Genomic DNA, 15,855 nt, shown 5'->3' with positions numbered 1-15,855 from the left:
GAGGCAGAAAGGGAGAAGAGGGCCTTGACGGCCCTCAGGCCAGCAAGACCATTAATAGGGTGCCCATGGACCCACACAGGAATGAGGAGCCACAACAATGGAATAAGGAGCCACTCAGAGGCTGGTAAGTCATTGTAATGGAGCAGCATGTGGCCCACCCCATGGGAAGTGTTTGGAGTGCATTCGGTGGGGGAGATGGGTCCACCAGGGGAACATTGGGGCACAGCATAGAGAACTGATCTGCCCCTCAGTCAGCACAGGACCACTTAGTGGAGACTGGTTAGGAATACAGATCTGCAGGGGATGGAGATTGCTGAAAAGTCTCAGGCCCAGACCAGAGTTTTCACTCAATCTGGGTGTGCCATACCTCACAAGACTCAAAAGTACATATGAGGTCAACAATTAAAACCTGAGCTGCACAAAAAGCCATCCCCAGGGAATCAGCAGCAAAGCAGTAATTTAGCTTAGCTCAACTATAGGGGTCAAGTGCTGGTCCCCACAGGAAGTTCCTCCAATTTTAGAAGTAAGCAAAGAACAACAAATTATTTACAGTTCAAAGTTTAAGTGGTGGGAACAACAAATAATCCAACATAGAACTGAAAGAAAAAACAAAATACCCACAGAACAGAGGTAAAGTTTGATATGAACTAGTAAAATTCTGACATCACCAAAGAACACCTATAAAACCTAGAAGAACTAGAAGCCCCCTTGGCTCACAAACCAGAAAGGGAGGAGGGGCAGGAGCCTAAGCCATGCTCCCCAACTTCCACAACTAACCCAGTGATGACTCCTGAGCTGCCAAAGGAAGCACCTCAGGCTCCCAAGCCGAGATGGTGGGGTGCCTTGGGTTTTGGCTATGCCCCTCTGACACCCATAACCAGCCCAGCAATGACCACCAAGCCCCCACAGGAAGTGACCTGGGCTCCCAAGCCAGGGTGTTGAGGGGCCTCAGACTTTGTCCTTTTCCCCTCTGACACCTGTAGCCAGCCCAGCAATGACTGCCAAGCTGTTGTAGGAAGCACCCTGGGATCCCAAGCTGGGGTGGTGGGGGGCCTTGGGTATCAGCCACATCTCCCTGACACCCATAACCAGCCCAGTGATGACCACTGAGCTGCTGCAGGAAGTGCCCCAGGCTCCTGAGCTGGGGTGGTTGGATGCCAAGGGGTTCAGCCACACATCCCTGACATCTGTATCCAGCCAAGCAATGACCAAGCCATTGCTGGAAGCCCCATAGTCTCCCCTGTGGGAATGAGAGGGGTACCATGCCCCCCTTCCTCCTTTTCCACCCTGTTTCCTTCCCCGTTCTCCACTCTTCTTCTGCCCCAAATGCTGCACAACAACATCTAAGAATGTAAAAAATTAATAAACTTAAAAAAAAGATAATATGAATCTTTCCATGAAAGAAAAAAGAAAAAAAAATTGCAAACCTTTATCTAGACTGGCCAAGAAGGAAAACGAGAAGAACAAAATTACTAAGATCAGGAATAAGGCAGGGATCGCTTCTCGGCCTTTTGGCTAAGATCAAGTGTAGGAATAAGGCAGGGGCACTATTACATTATCATTATGTGATTTTTTTGTGGTGGTAGATTTAGTTTCTTTCTCTTTCTTGTTTGGATTTTTGTTCTACCAGTGTGTTTTGTTCTTTCTTGTGTATTCATGGTAGTGATTACTGTTTTTTGGATTCCAGATGCAGGACTTCCATGAGGATTTCTTGTAGGGCAGGTTGTATGGTGGTGAACTCCTGTAGTTTATTTTTTTGTATGGAAAATACACTACTTTTCCCTCATTTCTGAAGGATAGACTTGCTGGGTATAGCATTCTTGACTGGAAGGTTTTTTCTATCAGTATTTTGAATATATCATCCCATTTTTTTCTGGCTATTAGTTCTGCTACATTCTTTTTTAAGGTATTAATCTCTGTGTAAATTTCCTTCTTCAAATCCTGATTTTTTTTTTTTCTCATTTCATTATGTTGTCTGAGTCTTCTTGTGTCTCAGTGAGTTTCCTTAAGATTGTTGCTTGGAATTCCTTTTCAGTCATTTCAAGGATTTCTTGCTCTATAGGGTCTGATATTGGAGAATTACTGTTCTTTTGGTGGTGTCACATTTTCTTGGGCATTTGTATTTCTAGTATCTCTATGTTGTTGTATGGTCATCTGGTAGAGCAGTTGCTTCTTGTGTTACTCTGGAGGGGACTTTGATGATAGAGATATCCTCTTCTTTTTTCATCTCTGCTCATGACTCTCCTTGTATCAACATAGTGGAATGTCTGGTGGGCTGACTCCATAGTAGCTGTGGATACTGCTGTGGCATCCACCACTTTTGTGGCAGCCGATACTGCTGTGGTGGGCCACCCATGCAGAAGTGGTGTTTTCAGTGTACTCCTTGCCTGCTTCTGAGTGGGGGATGCTGTTCTCAGCTCCTGTGTTAGGACCCCAGGCATACTCTCTTGCCTCTGCATGTTGATTTTTATTCTGCCATTTTACTGAAATAATTTATCAGCTATAAGAGTGTTTTGGTAGGGTCTTCTGGTATTTCTACATATAGTATCATGTCATCTGCAAACAGAGACAGTTTGACTTCATATTTTCTAGTCCTGATACCCTTTATTTCTCTTGCCTGATTGTTGTGACTAGTACTTCCAATACTATGTTAAACAGGAGTGGTGACAGTGGGCATCCTTGTCTTTTCTGATCTTAAGGGGAAAGCTTTCTGCTTTTCCCCACTCAGGATGATACTGGCAGTGGGTTTTTCATATATGGCTCTTATTGTGTTGAGATACTTTCCTTCTATATGTAATTTGCTGAGAATCTTTATCATGAATAGATATTGAATTTCATCAAATGCTTTTTTCTCCCTGCATCTAGTAACATAATCATATGGTTTTTGTCCTGGATTTTATTGATGTGGTGTATCATACTTATTGACTTGCATATGTTGAACCATTCTTGCACCCCTCGGGTGAATCCCACTTGATCATGGTGCATAATTTTTTTGATTTGCTGTTGAACCAAGAAGAATTAGAAAACCTGAATGGAGCATAACAAGCAGTGAGATTGAAACAGTAATCAGCAGTCTTCCAACACAGAAAAGCCCAGGACCGGATGGCTTTACTGCTGAATCCCACTGGACTTTTAATGAGGAATTGATACCAATTCTCTTCAAACTAGTTCAAATAATTGAAACAGAGGCCATTCTACCAAACTCATTCTAAGAGGCCAGCATCATCTTGATAGCAAAATCAGACAAAGATACAATAAAAAAAAGAAAATTACAGACCTGCATGTCTGATGGACATAGACACAAAAGTCCTCAACAAAATATTAGCAATCAGAATGTAGTATAATTTTATACCAATGCTTACAAAGCATTTAAAACAATGCTTGACACACACATAAAATAACAATAATACTTATCATTTATTGAGTGCCTAATATGTTCCAGGTACTTTAATACTATCTTATTCCATGAGGTGAGTACTGCCATATCCATTTTACCGATGACAGGACTGAGGCTCCTTCAGTTTATGTATTTAAATGACAAAGCTGAGAGTTTTCATTTATTCAACAAATATTTTTGAATGCCTAGCACTAGGGATAAGAATACCTGAATAATATGAAGTCTTATATTCTCGTGTAAAGTATTTATGAATTATATGCATTTTATTGTGCATCAAAATATTTTATCTTGATATATTCATTGGGAGCAAGAAAATGTTGGTTCAGACTCAATTTACTCAAGCAAATTTGGAGGCTCATTTTTATTCCCAAATAACTGCTTTATAGTTTTTTATAGAACTCCTACACATCCAATCTCTCTCTCTGTTTTTTACCATTGGAAACTCTCCAACTTCCTTTGATTAGGTTAGGACTGGCTGTCAGGCTTCCTTCTACTGATGCTTCCCTTCTTAATTACTCCAAATCCATACCACTCCTGTGCCTTGGTCTCAGAGCCTTGACTTTCTCAGCATGATCACTTGCAACTCTATGCCACGTCATAGGAGCCTGGTTGCATACAATTTTATTTCCCAGAATTTTTCCAACTTCTAAATCTTAAATCCAGAGCTTTCCTTTTCTGATGCCTTTTTAGGGGTTGCTTTTCCTATTGTCTTCTATCAACTGAGCCTACTCTTCTCAACACAGCAGTAGTTATCATTTAATTAATGAATACTTCCTATTTGCCAGGGGCTGGTCTAAACTCCTTACAAACTATCTTGTCTTCACAACAACCTATTCTGCTCAATTCAGAGCTGGAGAGAGCTCAAGTTCCATAACTCCAAATACAAATTTCTCATCCATTTTTTAGTGCTTCATACCCCTCTTAGTTCATAGGCCTATTCCTTTTATTTTATTTTATTTTTTGCCTCCCTCCCCACAGTCAGGTGCTTCAACTATGTTCTTGCCGGTACTCCAGAGTTCCTTCCTTCTTTCGCTTTCCAAGACTACCTTCGTTCTGAATAAATTCAACCTCTGATTTCTCTACTTGCAGCAAATTACCATTGCTGTACAGCATTGATTTTCAGATTTCATTAAAGACCCAGGTTTTAAAATAAATGTACTCGGTTGGAAGATGCACTCACAAAACATCAATGTGGGAAAATGCAATGTTTTCTTGGGCTCAAGGAAACAGACTCTCATGACTACCACAGACTAGTCATGATACTCAGAAGGATGCAAGCTACCAGAAACACACAGCATGCCTGTGGTGCAGCATTGGGCATTCATTTCTCTTCAATGGGAATTGTCCTCACGGAAGTCCACACATCTGCCCAAGGGTCGTTCTTTTTGATTCCTCAGGTGCAAGGGAAGGAGATAGCCCAGGCAAGTGGGGGGGGCTCATCTGGTTCAGAAGTTCCATATTCTAAATAAGAACCAATATTTCCTGGAACAGTTTCTGGCGTAGCCTGCAATTTTCCTAAAAGGGTCAGGAATTTCCCATTTAAGAGTCACAAATATGGGATGCACCTAGTTCATTTGTACTCCCTCGTAGTTGGATGAAATTCACCAGTTAGGGGTCACTTTTACCATAAGCACAGCCACCTGGAAATAGCTGACATCCCAACTTTATCAGATATCCCATTAGAAGAATTAGACACTTTAATCCAATGCCAAATGTGCATACAGAGGAAGAGGAAGGGTTTTGTTAACCTCTTAGTCACAGAAGAGAACTAATAATGTCTATATTAAGTATCCATTGTGGTGAGTGATTTTCATAGGTTGTCTATTTCTATCTTTACTATAATGTAAAAAGCATCATTTACATGTATTTTACAGATGAGGTCCAGAGAGTTTCATTAACAGCCAAGACTGCATTATAGAGCTAGCAAGTTATAGAACCAAGCTAAAAATTATCATTTGTCTAGCTCCAAAATTTGTACCCTTTTTTTTTATCATCCCGAACTCATTAATTTAGTGTCACACAGAAGGCTTGCAATAAATATTTGTTCTCATTAATAATTCTCATCTTCGACTAGCTTAATGCAGCACCTGCATTATGTTGAGTAGGGTCTTTCCCCTCTGCCTCTCCCCCCCAAAATACAAATGGGTTTATCATGGAAGGGTTATCTCTGAAATCTAGGGTCATTTAAACAGGATATGATGACTATTTTCAGAATGTCCTCATAGCAAGTAAGTAACAGAACCAAAACTTTCTATTAGTTTCTATGTGTCAGGTCAATTACTCTGAGCCTGTTTTTTTGTTTTGTTTTGTTTTTGTTTTTTGAAAATAAAGTGCTTCGATTTGAAGATCTCCAAGGCCTTTCCCATTTTTAATAGACTGTAAGAAGAAAGTCTGATTATCTTTCTGCTGCACCCGCTAGCCAAGGTGGCCAATTAGAAAGCTAGGATGAAAGTAAGTGAAAATAACTACTTCCTTTACATTTTTTTATAATGAAGGGTTCTGACCAGGAACCTCGTGTTTCCATGATACGGTTCTGGTTAGAACAGACATTTGACAGAGACAATTTTCAAAGTATGGGATTTTGCATGTCTGCGAGAAAAAACACACACTCCAATGAATGAATCTGCTGTTCAGTGAAGCAGAGGACTGCTCTCTGGGACAGGACAACCATCTCAAGGGGGTATTTTAGTAAAAGGCGAAAGATTTATACGATCTGAAGAGAAACCAGAGTATCAAGGGGGTATTTTAAGCACATCTAGTGTTTATTTTGAAAATGTATTATTTTCACTATATAAAAGAGTTTGGAGTTTATATTTATGAGTGAGAAAATAAATTTTATATGCAGAGAGGATCACACAACTGTGGCAGAATAGAAATTACTTTTTCAAATTTTCTGAAGTGAAACCTCCAAAGAAATTTCTATTCCTGTAAGGCCTCATCTTCATCTTCTATGAAAGCTACTCATCTACTTATTTTAAAATGGTTGAAAAACACAATTGTATATTCAAATACCTAGTAACAGTCTCTTGTAAATGCAATTAAACATTAGCTTCAAGTAAACATTAATACAAAGAATATTTCACTGTCTTAAACCTCAATAAGATTCATCATTAGGAAACATGCCTTCAGTATCTCATTTTACACCCTCATTCCAAAACTACATTGTGAAAGTAAATTTCTTTTTAAATCCATACCTAGTTAATTAATTTAAGGTTTTATACTCTTATAAATTGGTTGCAATTTTTAAAAATCACATTTGTTGTGATCCCTTCAGTAACAGATAATAAAAATTTGAAATTTTTTGGTGTTTTCTCACCATCAAATTATCTTTTATAAGTATTGGAAGTTTTGTGGAATCAAATTTACCAAGATTTTCCTTTATGATGTACTCAATTGCTTCAAGCATGGGAAAGACTCCTCCAAACTGAGGTCATATAATTGTCTATATTTTCTTGTATTCTATTTTTTTTTTAATTAAGCACTCCTTAAAAAATTCATCCATCCAATATAAAATATGAAAGTTTTCTAAAAAAAATATTCTGGCTAATTAACTTTCTACCATAACACTAATGCAAACTTTACAAGCAGCAACTTTTGCTATTTTAGTCATTTATTTTGACATCTGTTGTTGACCTAGGTCATAATTGATCTACCTGTACAACTGACATACTGCTGTCAATGGGAATGCCAGCAAAGATTATTGAATATGCAAATAACAAGTCAATATCTGACATTTTGGCAGACTCAGATTTAACTATACGTTAATTCAATACAAATTTACTTAAAGTTTCTGCTATGTGACTGTTCTGAAATCTTGTGAGGTAGCACAAACATAGCAAAGACAAATAAGACATGGTGGTGGCTCTCAAGATATTCATTGTCTAGCAAGGAAGCTAGATGTGTAATAAGTAATAATAATTTTTAAATATTTTCTAACAAAAATCCATATTATCCAATGTTCTACAGGAATGCAAAGGACGTAATTGAAATCGGATTTTAACATGATTATTACCTTTGATTATTTTCATTCTGATATAGTCCAGATCACATATTTATCCTGCTATTAGGAAAGGAGTCAAAAGTCTCCATTTTTTATCTGCTAACTATTATAGCAGTTCAGAATTCTGATGCAGGATGGGGAATTTCGTAAATGTCTTGCAATATTTTTCTTCTCAAATATGGAAGCCCAATGCAGTCCCAATGAAGCTTTTGACTAAGGTATCAGCAGGTTTTCATTCCTGAGTGCAGTCTCTGTGATCATAAACTCTCCTTATGAGATCAGTATGGCAAAAACCTGTGTTACTACAAGCAAAGGCTATTTTCTTTGCCATTGCCCAAACCTGTTTCAAAAATCAGAAGTATAAGAGATGTGATGCCTGGTTTTTTGTTTGTTTATCATGATACACTTTTAATAGTTGAAGTTGTGCAAAGCTGCCAGCACTGGACTCACATTCAGAGCCTCTGGGCTTGTCAAGAGGAGTCATTAGTTCTGGACATTCAGTATGTTCGAGACTCTTTGCTGGGTGCTGGAGAGAGACATGCATCAGATACAGAATCTGCACTCAAGGTGTTTTCTTGTGAAACACAGAGCAAAGGTTTGAGCAATTTTGCAAGAACCCTCTCAGTGTTCATTTAGGACAGGGCAATACTTGATAGACTATTTTGAATCAGGAAACATTGACTCCCATGAAATTCATTCACCTGCACTATTTAAGACAACTTCTGTCCTTAATTAAAGAGTGGAGTGACTTGTTTTAAATTCCCATAAGTCTTGTCTGTGTGTTCCTGAGAGAACAGGAAGTAAAATTTGACCAAGCTTCAGGAGAATTTTGAAGCATTTGGTAAATTCAAAATGAGATCATCCTCTTAAAATTTTAGACTCTTAGTGCTTGTATTGCTTAGATTTTCCAGAAAACTGGATTAATGTTCATTTTGCCTGTACTTAGTAATCAACAGATATTTAAAAATTATATCATTTCATGAGATAGATATCTCAACTCCAATCATTTATATAAACTACAACTCTTTTTCATATATTTCAAATATTGGGGATTTGGGAGTTTTGCATAGAATATATATAGTTTTTAATTTCTAAAACTTCAGAAAATGAATATTTTAAATAGTTTTGAGGACAGTAATGATAACTTGAAATATACTAATAATCACGGGATTTTAATTTCATTCTGTTTTGCATTTCATTAATATTGTGTAAAAATCATTAATGCATTTTTATCAAAATTCAGTTTACTACTGCTATGACCATCTGTTAAATGTCTGTTTAATACACAGCTATTCCCAAGTTCATCATTTAATAAAATCTGCAAGCTAAAATTTTACGAATGACAATTAGAACACGACTGAGTGAAGTTTACTGTGGAAATCTGGAAATTTTGGTACCAGTCACTGGGCTGTTGTGAAGGTTAATTCTAGGTGTCAACTTGATTAGATGGAGGAATGTTGAAAAGCTTGTTAAAGCAATCTTTCCAGGTTTGTCCATGAGGGTGTTTCTAGCAGGGATTAGTATGAGAGTCTGAGTGGCCTGGGTGTGAAAGACCCACCCTCAGTGTGGATGGAAACCATCCAATCCACTGGGAGTCCAGAGAGAACAAAGGATGGAGGAAAGAGGTGAATCTCGATCCACTGGAGCTGAGATACACTCTTCTCTCCTGTCCGTGGACATCAGAGCTTGAGACTCTTCAGCTTTTGGGTTCCAGAACTTACACCAAGGACACCATCAGCTTCCCTGGTTCTGAGGCCTTTGGACTTGGACTGAGCCACGCTACCAGCATCTGGTTTATAGACGGCCTATCGTGGGACTTTTCTTCATAGCCACGTGAGCTAATTCCTCTAATAAATCCCTCTCATATAATTATAACATATCCTATTGATTCTGTCTCTCTGGAGAACCCTGACTAATACGTCTGTGAAAATGGAAACCTTGTGCAACATGTTTCTGGCCTGTTTTCTGGGTTCCTAGTAGGAACTGACACCCTGGAAACTACAATTAAACAGAACCAGGATAAAATATTTCCCCAAGAGAGAGTGATTGCATATTATCAAGTGCAGCTTCATAAGTGGCTGGTTTACAGAGTACACTACCAAACATTTCTGGCCCATTTCCCTGGAAGATGTCATTACCATCAAAGGGTATTTATGAAGGGCCTTACGTATGTGGGATGACTTTCAGTACTTTGCAGAGCCTATTGAAAGACTCATTGGAGGCGTTTTCTTGTTGCTGCTGCCCTTGGGGACTTTGGTTTATGTAAGTTTAGCCACTTTATTTCTGTCTGGATGTCTAATAATGTCCAAAATTATTATTGTTTCCTCCAAATGTTGCTTGTGATCCATGTTTTGCTTGCTAGAAAGTTTTTCTGAACTTATTACATTATTGCTTTAATGAGTTGCTTACTAATGACTGCAATTTTTCCCCAGATAATGTACCTCTAAAGGCATCTTTTAATTCTGTAATCAGGTCTCCTATCCAAATTCTCAAAGCCTTTTTGGCTTTGTCTCTTATGCGATTTCCTGCCTACTCAGTCCTCCTCCATGGTCCTGACTCAATAAACAGTCATAGAGACTTCTGAGACTCCTGAGTCAAACAGAGCTTTGATTTGTGTTTAATTTCCTCAACAGAACTGAATAGGCATTTTTCACATCTATTTCTAAAACCCCTAAGTGCAATTACTTATGTGGGTTTAGCAGTTATAATTTTTACTCCATAAAAATACACAGGTTCAAGTGATGCTACATCTTTCAATTACTTTCTTTTTTCCTTTTCTCTTGTTTTTTTTTTTTTTTTTTTTTTTTTTGTTTGTTTGTTTTTAATGAAACCTGCCTCTGAGTTCCTATCCCTTTGGGTTAAACAAAATTTTTCATCACTTATTTGGGGGCTCCTTCTTTTTCCTATTCCCCTTATGCAAATGTCCCAGGGACTATTTAGAGAAAGTCTAGTCTTTGGATCATAGTGAACACAGCTATGCTAATATCTTTTACACACACAGTTCATTGATGGTAGGCACAGGGGGTCAGGAATCTGAACCCTTAGGGTATAGCTTCCCTCAGATATACACTGAAGCAATCTCCTGGGGTCCGGCCTCTACCGTGGGGCACTGTTGGGGAGATGGTCCATGACCCTAAGGTGCTATGCTAATTCTCCCCAGGTTTGGGGGCAACCACCCAAACTTTTTTCTGCTCTAGTCCCTTTCTTTCCTACCCATCCCTTTCACAGATAATTCACTTCATCTCCCCTCAATGGGCCCTTAAAAACTCACTGTTGCCTCATGTTCTGAAGTTGGAGTTGGGGAAATACACTACACCAGTTTCTGGGTTTTTTTGTTTTTTTTTTTTCTTACTTACACCTCAGTAAACAGCCCTGCCCCAATCAACTCTATGCACAGCATGCCGGCTGCCCTCAGACCAACTCAGCAACCTTCCCCTTGCTCCCCCCACCACGCTCCAACTCTTGGTGCCTAATTTCCCTGTTTTACCTTTACTACGACTTCAGAAAGAATTTGTTGCTTCTTCACATTTTAATGTCCTAATATCTCACCCTCTTTAATTATCCCTCAAATAACTGACTTTCAAGTCACACATATACTGAAATGGAAAATCTTGTGGTTGCCCAGACAGTAGACAGAAGTAGATATGCATACATTCAGCATGTCCAACAAAAAGGGTGGTGCGTGAGTGTTCATGCACTGATTCAACAAACATTCACTGAACATCTACAATGTGCCAAGAACTTTTCTAATCCCTGGGAATATAGAAGAGTAAGAAAGAGTCCCTGCCCTCAAGGAATTTACAATGTTTTGGAAGAGGCCAAGGACAAGGACATAGGCCATCATGACACTGACTTCTGAGCCACAGAGATAAGCAGGGGTTTCACTCGAGTCTTTGGGGTAAAATGCTCTCCTGGCCTGGGCAAAATTCTAGAAGACTTTCAGAAGGAAGTCAGGTCCAGGTGCATCCTGAAGGATCTCAGCTGAGAGGAATGATGGTGGGAAATGCTCCAGCTGAGAACATGTAGCAAGGTCAAGAGATGAGGGGAAAAGTATCCTTCCAGAAAACTCCCAGTGCTTCCCTCTGGCTGGAACATGTCCTGCAAGGTGGAGCATGTGGGGGCTGGAAGGAAGGGGCAGGACAAGGGATGACAAATGTTCCTCTGACCACTTAGACAACCCACAGTCTCCAGCAACTCCCAGGTAAAGTTCATCTCTAGTCAGTTTTGGTCATAAGACAGATCCATTTCAGTAACAGAAATACCCAGCCCTGTGTAACATTCAAAACCATGAACTTCATTAAAAGCCTTTACCCTCTCTCAGTAATGACTATGTCTAACTGCACCTCCCAGCCAGGACAAATCATGTCCTGAGGGTGACAGGAGTCTCTTTTCCATAAAATACTCCTCCCCCCCCGCCGCCACCACCACATCCCTCCTAGAAGCTCTCTCAGCCAGGGCCAGCTCTTCCCCACTGTGGGGCATCTGGTCAGTGCCACACAGTGAAGCATCTTGGCTCCATTCCCTTTCTGGGGAGCTGTGGCCATGATGCAAGGACACTCAGTCTCTGTCCTGCTGCCCCAGCCTGGCCTTCGTCTCTCCACCGAGGGCTCAGACACCAGGGCACGGAGCTTCGCAAAACCCAAGTGTACAGCCACCAAAAGTTCTGTGTGGCCCCTGCAGTTCAAGACAACAGGGAGCACGCTCCTCCCCCGAGCCAGGAGGGGCAAAAATGCCACACCACTCCAAGAAATTTCTCCATAGTCCCTTTTCTTTTCTGGGCTTCCAACAGTTGTATACCCTTCATCTGGGTGTTGAACTAAGGTTCACAAAATGGGTTTATGACGACTTTCTTTGTAAGTCTTAGCTCCTTACTTGAAAAGACAGGAGAAAAATTTTGCCTACTTTTTCTCTAGGCCTTTTACAACATCAGTGAAAACAGAACAACAGTCCTGTCTTAATTTCCACCTGCTCATGATATTTATGTTTATGTAAAGAGTCGGGGCTTTATCTTGGTAAGGGAGGGGTCCTTAAATTTGTTTAATAACCCTGAAAGTGGCAACAGGACATGAATCCTGAGTCCAACGGGCATATCCCTGATACTGTCTGTCACCCTCCCAACCCCCAGCCCCTCCAGGAACCATCTTTAAGAGTGAAGTATGGGCTCGTGGTTGTCAGCCCCCTCAAATGCTGCCCAAGAAGAAGGGCCCATGTTTACCGCATCGAACTAGAAGGGGGTAAGGAAGGCAGGTGGACGCGGCGAGCCCAGTCTGAACCATTTAGCCCTCCTGTCATGTTTTTTTTTCCTTCTCTTTATGACCTTCAGCTAAAGAGGGAGGGATTGGGGCATTCTTTGGAAGCTTATAACCCAGCTTCCTCGCCTGCTTCCTACATGTCCTCTGCTTGTTCCTCCTCGGTAAAAGCACATCTTTCTTCCCTTTTCAGGAGCCATGAAATAAAGCTGTTCAAGGCACGCCTGGCAGGGGAAGAGAGTGCCTGGTGTGGTGACAGCACTTGCCACCTTTTGGTCTGTCCCTCCTCCTCCATCTGTCTATGATTCTCCACTCTCATGCATCTCATCTCATCACATTACACCCATTGCTTTTTTATCCTGCTCCATTTTTAGTTTTCTTCTGCATCCTTATCGTTTTGCCATTATATCTCTCTATTTGTCTAGATACCTTTTAAACATGTACCTGTCTGTGTCTCTCTCTTTCTAGTTTATTGGAGTGAGAACCTGGTATTTGTCTCTTCTCTTGCTCATCTAATATATTTTTTAGACAAGCAAGGATGGTTGGAGCCTGGATTGGTCAAAGAGGAGAACAAGGAAAAGGAATGGAAGGAAAGAGACAGGGCACTATTTCACCACCCAAGGGACACAGATTCAGCAACAATCACCATGCCCTGGAAAGCCATCTGCACAGCCTGCTGTTCTACTTCGTCTCAGCTGCCCCAGCCCCTCTCCATGCCACAATTACTAGCTACGGCCAGAGTGACGTCCAAAAGGACCACGCTCCGTGTTCCCCTCTCACTCTTTATTCTCTGTCTGGGAACGGCAAGAAATCACCCATTTTCTTTTTCTTGAACCCCACGATTATTTGTAAATTCCCAAAAGGCAACTCCTTAAAGGATACCCTGCCCACCTGACTGCACCTCCCTCTCTGCAGTCTGTCTTTCCCTTGTCAACAGTGCTTTTTCTCAATGAGGGAAAACACATTCTCAGTTGACTTTGAATCTCCAACACCACCAGAAGTCTGGTGCAAGATAAAGCTCAATAAATGTTAGTTAAATAAACTGATTTTCATCAGTGATATCAGATAAAGAATTCTAAAGTGTTTTTACGTATCTATTAAGTAAATTAGAGGGGAAAGCCAACTAAAGCATGAAGGCAGGATAAGAGGATTTGGAGGTAAGGGAGAGAAAAGAGTGGATGAATACTTGGCTGTTTTTTTGTTTGTTTGTTTGTTTGTTTGTTTGTTTGTTTGTTTGTTTGTTTTAGGACATAACCCTAAAACTGGAGTAGTTTCTCTGAAAATTCCTGAGACTGCTGAGGGTTCTCAACAACTCTATGTTTGCACTGTGAGCAGCCCTACAAAGAAATATTCTCCTATAATAAGTGGATCAAGACCAATCTCAGATTCTAGCTGAAGGAAAATCTGGGCCCAGCTTTTACATTGGGCCGCTGATTATTGACCTGGATTGTGATGGGACCATTTTTCTAATAATGCAAGACCATTTGTGACCCCCACCCACCCCCCATAGCTTGCCATGAGGAAAAAAATGTGGGACAGGCTACAGTTGAATGTCTCTATAATTGGATTTAGCATCAAACCATGCTTTAATAAAGTTTCTGAGAAAGCAGACCTCCTATGTGATTTTCTAAGTACTCAATAGATGTTTGTTGAAATGGGAAGAAGATAACATTCCAGGCCCTATGGTGGATGATGGCAAACAAATGCCTTTACCTTGAAGAGCTCTTCTTTGTAGTCACTATATGTAGACTAAAATAGAGAGGAAATATTTCCCAGGACTTCAGTGCACTTGGTTGGAAGACTTGATCAACACTCAAAAGCACCTTCCAACTTCAACTGTCTCTCCTCCCTACTACTTCCATCAGAATGCGGTCAAACGAAATGATCCAGAGGCCTGGCTCTCATTACCAGCCAGAATGCAGGATGGGGACTCGACACCAGGTCAAAGGGAGGAGATGGCAAATAATGGCATATTGCTCCCTCACTGTTTCAAGGTGAGTCAAGGTCCCTGAGTTCAAGAGCACATTACTGGCATCCACTAGACACCTCCTCTTGCCCTCATGTAGGGTATAGAGGCAATGATGAGGGCCTGGCTCTTGGGTAGCATCCAAACACACCTGAAGAAGTGTTAGCACTGAGTTTTTTTTGTTTTTGTTTTTGTTTTCGTGACCGGCACTCAGCCAGTGAGTGCACCGGTCATTCCTATATAGGATCCGAACCCGCGGCGGGAGCGTCGCCGGGCTCCCAGCGCAGCACTCTACCGAGTGCGCCACGGGCTCGGCCCATAGCACTGAGTTTTTGAAAGGTTTATTTTATTTGAAAAGTTATGATTTCAAAAGTTGAACAGAGAAATTAACTGGGGAGTTTTTGGAGGCCCAATCTGTCTAACCCTCATTTAAACACATTTTTCCCCCTTTCCGTATGTACCAGGGTTTTACCTGGAGGTGGAGGGCTGTGATGATTTGGGAGTACATTTCCAGCCTTTCAGATATCTTTCTGGCCCCCACACCAAAGGTCAGAGTCCTTTCAACTTCCCTCATTACCTCTTCCTGCCCTTTCTCAGTGCTTTCCTCTGCTCCTTTGTCTTTGTGCAGAAGCTGGGAGGTGGGGGGGGGGGTCTGGGAGTGCTGGGGTTACTGGTCTCAGTGGGAGAGGATACTGCAGGCTAGAGTTCAGCTACTGCCCTTTGGCCTTCTCTGATTCTTTCCAGGTCTCCGATATTGATGCCTTTGCTTCTGTCTTTTGCCAGAATTCTCTACCTATTGTTTCCTATTGCTTTCCTCCCCCCCTCCCCCTCCCCCCGTCTGTTCTGTGCTCTAGGTTTTCTTCCAGGGATGCTTCCATTTTTTAAAAAAATTTTTCTTTTGTTATTACTCTTTACTATTTTATCTCTATCTCATTCTTTTTCTGCATCTCTGCTTAGCTCTCTGTATAGCTATTTCTCTCTGTACCTACCAGATTCTCTTTCTCTGGTGGGAACACTGTAGCTCATCCAATGTTTTTTTTGTTTGTTTGTTTTTGTTTTTTTTATAGGAAGGACAGCATACAAGATGGATAAGGCAGGGCTGGACACCATCTCACTATTCCTGGGGTACACTCCAGTGAGACAGATTATGGGCTGGGGGAGTTGGGGAACTTCTGTCCTTGACTTTTCCTTGATCACTCTTCTTTCTCTTTTCCAATTGCCATCATTTGGTGAACAGACATGT

The 15,855-nt window shown here is 40.9% G+C and overlaps 1 pseudogene; it reads left to right on the top strand.

Moving 5' to 3' along the window:
• Positions 1-1,495: 1,495 nt before the first annotated feature.
• LOC134374134 (U2 spliceosomal RNA) lies at positions 1,496-1,597 on the top strand (annotated as a pseudogene).
• Positions 1,598-15,855: the final 14,258 nt, after the last annotated feature.

Source organism: Cynocephalus volans, chromosome 3, assembly GCF_027409185.1.
Source record: "Cynocephalus volans isolate mCynVol1 chromosome 3, mCynVol1.pri, whole genome shotgun sequence".
In the NCBI taxonomy this organism is placed as follows: Eukaryota; Metazoa; Chordata; class Mammalia; order Dermoptera; family Cynocephalidae; genus Cynocephalus; species Cynocephalus volans.
The sequence above is the reverse complement of the archived record's forward strand: the minus strand, read 5'-3'. Positions and strand labels throughout refer to the sequence as shown.